The sequence below is a fragment of the Apis dorsata genome, unplaced genomic scaffold (assembly GCF_000469605.1).
Source record: "Apis dorsata unplaced genomic scaffold, Apis dorsata 1.3 scaffold_194, whole genome shotgun sequence".
In the NCBI taxonomy this organism is placed as follows: Eukaryota; Metazoa; Arthropoda; class Insecta; order Hymenoptera; family Apidae; genus Apis; species Apis dorsata.
Genome location: NW_006263478.1, coordinates 2,621,637 through 2,627,869, shown reverse-complemented (window position 1 = coordinate 2,627,869; position 6,233 = coordinate 2,621,637). Strand labels below are relative to the sequence as shown.

The following is a 6,233-nucleotide window of genomic DNA, read 5'->3' as shown; positions in this document are numbered from 1 at the left end:
CTCTCTCTCTCTCTCTCTCTCTTTCTCTCGGCTAATCCTGATTGTAGTCGTTGAAGTGGAGCTCAATTTAGCGACGCGGAATATAATTCAACCGTGAACTACTTGCAGTCGTTTCGTCTAGTACAGCGGACCATCAGAGAAATTTATTGCGCGTACATTTGGTTGGAAATCTTATTTTATCCGGTGGATAGATTTTTATCTTAGAGCGGAAAAATGCGAGGCGAGCATGCATGCGTGACGAATGATTGAAATTTATTTTCGAGAATGTGAAGGAAAATTGTTCGAGATAAAAGTAAATGCTTCGGGTAGATTTTTTTTTTAAGAATAATTCTTATTCTCTCGATTTTAATTATTTTCTGTAGAATTGTTTATGCTAAAAAAAGAAAAAAAATATTATCAAGAATTATAAATATTCTTCCTTTTGTTCGTTCGATTTTCATTAGACGCGAAACAAGAGTCAAGAGTTCAATCTCAGCTCGCCTTCCGATTCATTGAGCGGCTATTTAACAAAATTGTCGATCTTCTTGTTCGTTTATTTTTTTTCTTTCCCTCTCTCTCTCTCTCTCTCTCTCTCTCTCTCCTTTTTCTTTTCCTCCGATCGACCACCGGATTATATCCAGACAGATTAAACATTTGAACGGGATCAACGAGTCTAATGAAATTTCCCGTTTCCCCGCGAGAAAGGGAACTTTCATCGCGCAGCCTCGAACGTTTACAGAGCTAATAGTTTAACGTGCGTTCCTCTCTGCTGGAATTTTCAACGGCGCGTCGCGAAACTCCCTTCGGGGGATCCAATAAAATTTCTCATTTACTCGGGTGCCGTGTTGACTTTCTCCGTGTTGGTGGCGGTGGCTTTCGCCGCGATTTGATATCTGAGAATTCGCGTCTCTTCAAACGCGTGAACACCGGGGCATAATTGTCGAAAACATTGTATCCCTCGATCGTCAAGACGCGTCTCTCGACAATTCGATGATGAATAACAATACCTGTATATTAATTTAAATCATTTTCAATCATACTTTACAGATTATATCTCATATTATGCTAAATTATATCCCTATATCGTGATAACGTACCACTGCATTCGAGCAAAGTCACGAATGGAATTTCAATTTTTGTCTAAAAAAAAGTAAGAAGAAACTAAAAATTCGTCGTCAAAACGAATTAAGGAAGTAGAGGAAACCGTGCCATTGAAGCCTCTTTTTGATTTATCTCGATATCTCAATTGGTTGCCGAGATATAAGCACTCAAAGTTTCCATAGGATCATGAATTGGCCCGCGAGTCAATGACCTATATTCTTTCCTGGAAATTCGTCCTACGTTTTTCCAGGAATCGCGTCTGTCACTTGTCTGGAGTTTGGAATAGGTCAGTGAGAGCGAGAGATCCGAGTAAGAGACAAGGAAGGAGATGATAAACGATTAAAAATTACCTTTTCCTTTACACGACGATATCTCGGGAACGGGATATCGTATCGGAATAAATCAAAAAGACTTTTAAAGAGGAAGATTTCCCGCTTCTAACGATCTTTTACCCATCGACCGGAAGTTATTATCTACGGAGTTACAGCGGTTCAAAGTTTTCTTAATTTTAATACGATTTAATCGCGTTTTAAGGTAAATGATCATTTAAAAATTATCTTTTCTTTACACGTCGATATCTCGGGAACTGAAAGTCCGAATTGAACAAATGAAAAAGCGTTTTAATGGTAAAGCTTCGTGCTTCTAATGATGTTTCACTCGTTGACCGGAAGTTATTATATTCGAAGTTACAGCGGTTCAAAGTTTTCCTAATTTTAATACGATTTAATCGCGTTTTAAGGTAAATGATTAAAAATTACCTTTTCCTTTACACGACGATATCTCGGGAACGGGATATCGTATCGGAATAAATCAAAAAGACTTTTAAAGAGGAAGATTTCCCGCTTCCAACGATCTTTTACCCATCGACCGGAAATTACTATATTCGAAGTTACAGCGGTTCAAACTTTTCCTAATTTTAATACGATTTAATCGCGTTTTAAGATAAACGATTAAAAATTATCTTTTTCTTTACACGTCGATATCTCGGGAACCGGAAGTCCGAATTGAATAAATGAAAAAGCGTTCTAAAAGGTAAAGTTTCGCGCTTCTAATGATGTTTCACTCGTTGACCGGAAGTTACTATATTCGAAGTTACAGCGGTTCAAACTTTTCCTAATTTTATGAGATACGTTTTTAATAGAACTTTAGGATAAAATTACGCGAGAAACGCTTCCTTCTTTTTCCCTGATTTTCATGAAAATCTGTTCGAATATATATATATAGGTTCCCTCGCTCGAAACTCTCGATTCGAAAACGCTGTATACCTCGCGACGACGGTATCGGGGCAGAGCACGGCTTCCTTTGTACGAGGGGATATCCAAGACCGAAAGCGTTGTAAAGTTGTGCCATGGATCTCTGGGCGAGCAGCCGCTCGTAAATATGCACGCCGGTTCATGAATATGCATTGTTCGCGGTGCATACGCGCCTATACGGCGTATGCACCTCTTCCTCTTACTACGCCTTAAGACCCCGCCAAGTTTCGAGCACCGGCCGCGACGAAATATGACGGCCGCGCTCGTGTCCGTGGCCAAAAAAGGAGGCCACCACGCCGACAGACGGTTCGCTCGTTAATTAACGAGCGAATTGTCGTCTTCGGTGAAAAGAAAACGAGGAGAATACGAACGTTTTACCTTTCGCGAATCTCCAACTTATCGAAAGCCGAGTATAAATTGAACGATAGAAATTTTGGAAATGAAAATTATTTTTAATATCCTTTTAATTATAGTTTCCCCCTATATTATCTTATTTCGAACAAACTACTGTCGAAACACAATTTCTACGAAACGAAACTACGTAACCAGTCCCCCAATTGAAACCTTGCGTGAATTAAGCTGCCTCGATTAAACGAATTTACCTCGTTCCCCGGTTAATTTCACCCTTCACCCCGTCCTCCATTCCACTACCTTTATCCATTCTACTACCTTTATCCTCGGACAGAGTGCATCAATTTCCTTCAATTAATTACCGAAACGGCGACGTAACAATTCCAACCAAGTCGCGCTCTATTCTCGAATTTCATTCGTGCCCTTTTAAACCACGCGCTCTCCGTACCGCGCCGTTTTAAAATTAGGCCAATTACCGCGTCAATTACCACCGCGAATACCGAAGTAACTCGTGCCGATATGTTAGACTCGTCGAAAACGGAGAAGAGAAAGAAACTCATCGCGATCATCGCGTCTATATCTGGTCTCGATCCGAAAAGGAGGAAAGTACAAATAAGTCGTCCCCTGAAACGATGTTATTAAAAGTGGCTAATTGCCCCGTTTTATTATTGCCGGCCTTCGTTGCCAGTCGTTGCCTCGAATAGGCGAGAGCCTGTTTTTCTTTTTTTTCTTCATTCGGCGGAGCTAATTAATGATCCACGCTTTCAAGGGGGGAAAGAAACGGAGAGGGAGGAAAGGAAAGAGAGAGAGAGAGAGAGAGAGAGGAAAAGAGAGAGGCTCGCGAGGCACTCGACGCACTCGTTAAAGCGTTTTATCCGCTCGATGGTCGCGGAGCAAACGTTGTCGAGTGCGCACTTCGAGCGTTACTCCTTTTACGTTTTATCGATGGAGGAGGATTCGTATAATCGCGACGTGGCCGAGCCACGGGGAAAAGGAGAAAAGAAGGAGGTCGAGAGATAGAGTTTTCCTTTAATTACATTAGCCGCATGAGAAAGCGGTCTATACTCAAGGGGCCCTACTCCAAGATCGATCGATCGATCGAAACGATCGAAACGATCGATTAGAAGCGTACCTCGCCTCCCTCCCCTCCCGCGACGAGGATCCTCCTTTTTTTTTTTTCTTCCTTTCTTTTTTCTTCTTTAAGAAATCGTACGTACACGTTTTCACGATTAATTGTTTTGAGGGCTCGCGAGACTTTATTTTCGTTCGTTTTCCCATGGAGCAGCTTATTAATTATGTTCCTTTTTTTTCTTCTTCTTCTTCTCTCGTTGTTTTCATCTCGACGACCGGCTGGCGGAGACGACTTTTACGGCTGCCATACCTTTCGTTCCGTCACGCTCTCCCCCACTATGAGAAAAAAAAAAAAAAGATTAATTAATGGTAAACACTTTCCTCGTTTTTTGCGGACACTGTAATAACGGGGATAAATTTAATTATGCCGAGGGAAGAACCGCTTTTTCTGCTCGATCTCCATCGAGTTTTACAATGAGTTAGTAGGGAGCGGGGAGAGAGGTTGTAAATGAAAATTTCGAAATCCAGAACGAAATTCATTCGAGATTTCTTTGGCTCGATATTGAAATATATATCAATGGAAGAACGACATTGGACGAATCGAGGAGCGATGATGAAATCCTTTTAGTGTTTCGAATTGTTTAACAATCCATCGTCCACACGATTGCGAGATTCTAAATTTATTTGACTTTTGATAGACAAGTTGATTTCCTTTGATCCAAGATATTTCTTCTAGCGTGAAACGCTTGAGATTCGAAGTTAAAACGAAACGGAGTATTTTCGGCCCGATATTTATGCATTCCATTTCCATTACACCGACCAACTTAAACTTTCGTCATTCGCGTAAAATAGAATTTCGTGATAAAAAAAAAAAAAAAAAAGAAAAAGAAAGAAAGAAAAAAGAAGAAAAAGAAATACGATATTCATCGATTATTATATACCTCAAACTCTCAAAATTTCACGTAACAGTTACCTTTCACTTTCGTCTCTCTCTCTCTCTTTCTCCCCCTCGTTAAACCGTATCATTAAAATTTTTAAAAAGAACTCATTAAAGCAACATTGTTGCGTTTAATCGCGATCCTTCGTCGCTTCGTTGAAAGTTTTATCGTCGTCAGATTGAAGTTTAATGTCGAAACTGTCTCACGGTGAACGACGCGCCATTTTGCCTCTTTGCATTTTTTATCGACTCGAATGTGTCGTAATTAAACCGTCGTCGACGTCGGGCTATCCGACACGATAAAGTGTAATTTTAATTGCGTTTACCCGCGTGAAAAGGCATTAACGGATCGTGAATATAATTGATTCGAGCCTGTTTCGAAAATTAACCTCGAAAAAATATATATATAACCGTGGCCACGAGTTTTTAATATATACTTATCGATTCGGATCTCTTGAAATATTATTAACACCGAAATTCACGACCGAATGCCGAGATTATTAAAGGAGATTACTTTCTCTTTGCCCCCCGTGATCCCAACCTTTTTCTTGCTCTCCTTTCTCTTTCACGTCTCTTTTTTCGTAAACCCGTTTCTCGAACAACAGCGATTCGTCGCTTCAAACGAGACCAATATTAATTTCCATACCCTATATTACTTTAATAACATTACCACGTCGAGTAATAGAGAAATTATTATTATAGCTTCAACGACACGAAGAAATATATTCTCATCGATTCCGTGATATTTATTTGTTCGCACACACATTTTATCGTTCACAAGTTTTCAAACGTTTCTTACGTACAAATTTTTGTTTAACTATATATTAACTCTCGACTATATTTTTCCTAAATTTCACTGATATTTCAAATTCCAGAATATAGGGGGAATATTGGATTATTTAAAAGAAAAAAAAAATTATTCTCAATTAACACGATGATCGCGACCAATCCAATCAACGAATATTTTTTCGAAAAAAAAAAAAAAAAAAAAAAAAAAAAAAAAAAAAAAAAAAAAAAAAAAGAAAGAAAGAAAAAAAAAAGAAAGGAGAAATTTCACGATTGTCTATCGCTCTCGCGCCGTTGGGGTGTTGCCTGGCAACGCGTGGCGCTTGACAAAATTAAAAATTATTGCATTTCGCGTGCGCGCCCACGTCAAGTTTCATCGTATTATTCGACCGACGAATATATACGCGCTGCATTCGCGATGCAACAAGTTTTTAACGGGTGCATAGATAGGCGGCATCGGTGAAATTTTAATCGGATTATATGAAAAATTCTCTCGCGTCGCGACATCCCGGCGCGGATCCATTTTCGTGCGCGGTTATTTGCGCTGTCCTCAAACTTCAGCGCAAGGATAATTGTATAAAATAATTGAATAATCATGACAGAGGCTGTTGCACCGGTGCCGACACGTCCGTGACATACCGGGGCTTGCCTGTCATGTTCGTAATACGTATGGAAATTTTCATTTCGGCTCGAAGTCGACGGTTTATTGAATTGACGGGTGAAAATTGATAGCGCTTTTTAATCTCGCTTCTCGC

The 6,233-nt window shown here is 39.8% G+C and overlaps 1 protein-coding gene and 1 long non-coding RNA gene across 2 annotated transcripts in view; one reads left to right on the top strand and one right to left on the bottom strand.

The window, feature by feature from the left end:
• Positions 1-6,233, top strand: part of LOC102678499 (protein split ends-like) — a 200,485-nt gene that overhangs the window by 64,117 nt on the left and 130,135 nt on the right. The gene's annotated exons all lie outside the window — the stretch shown is intronic.
• LOC116185485 overlaps positions 4,766-6,233 on the bottom strand; it is a 9,160-nt gene continuing 7,692 nt past the window's right edge. Inside the window, exon 3 of the long non-coding RNA XR_004150337.1 lies at positions 4,766-5,347. This is a non-coding gene — a long non-coding RNA (uncharacterized LOC116185485). The remainder of the gene's footprint in view (positions 5,348-6,233) is intronic.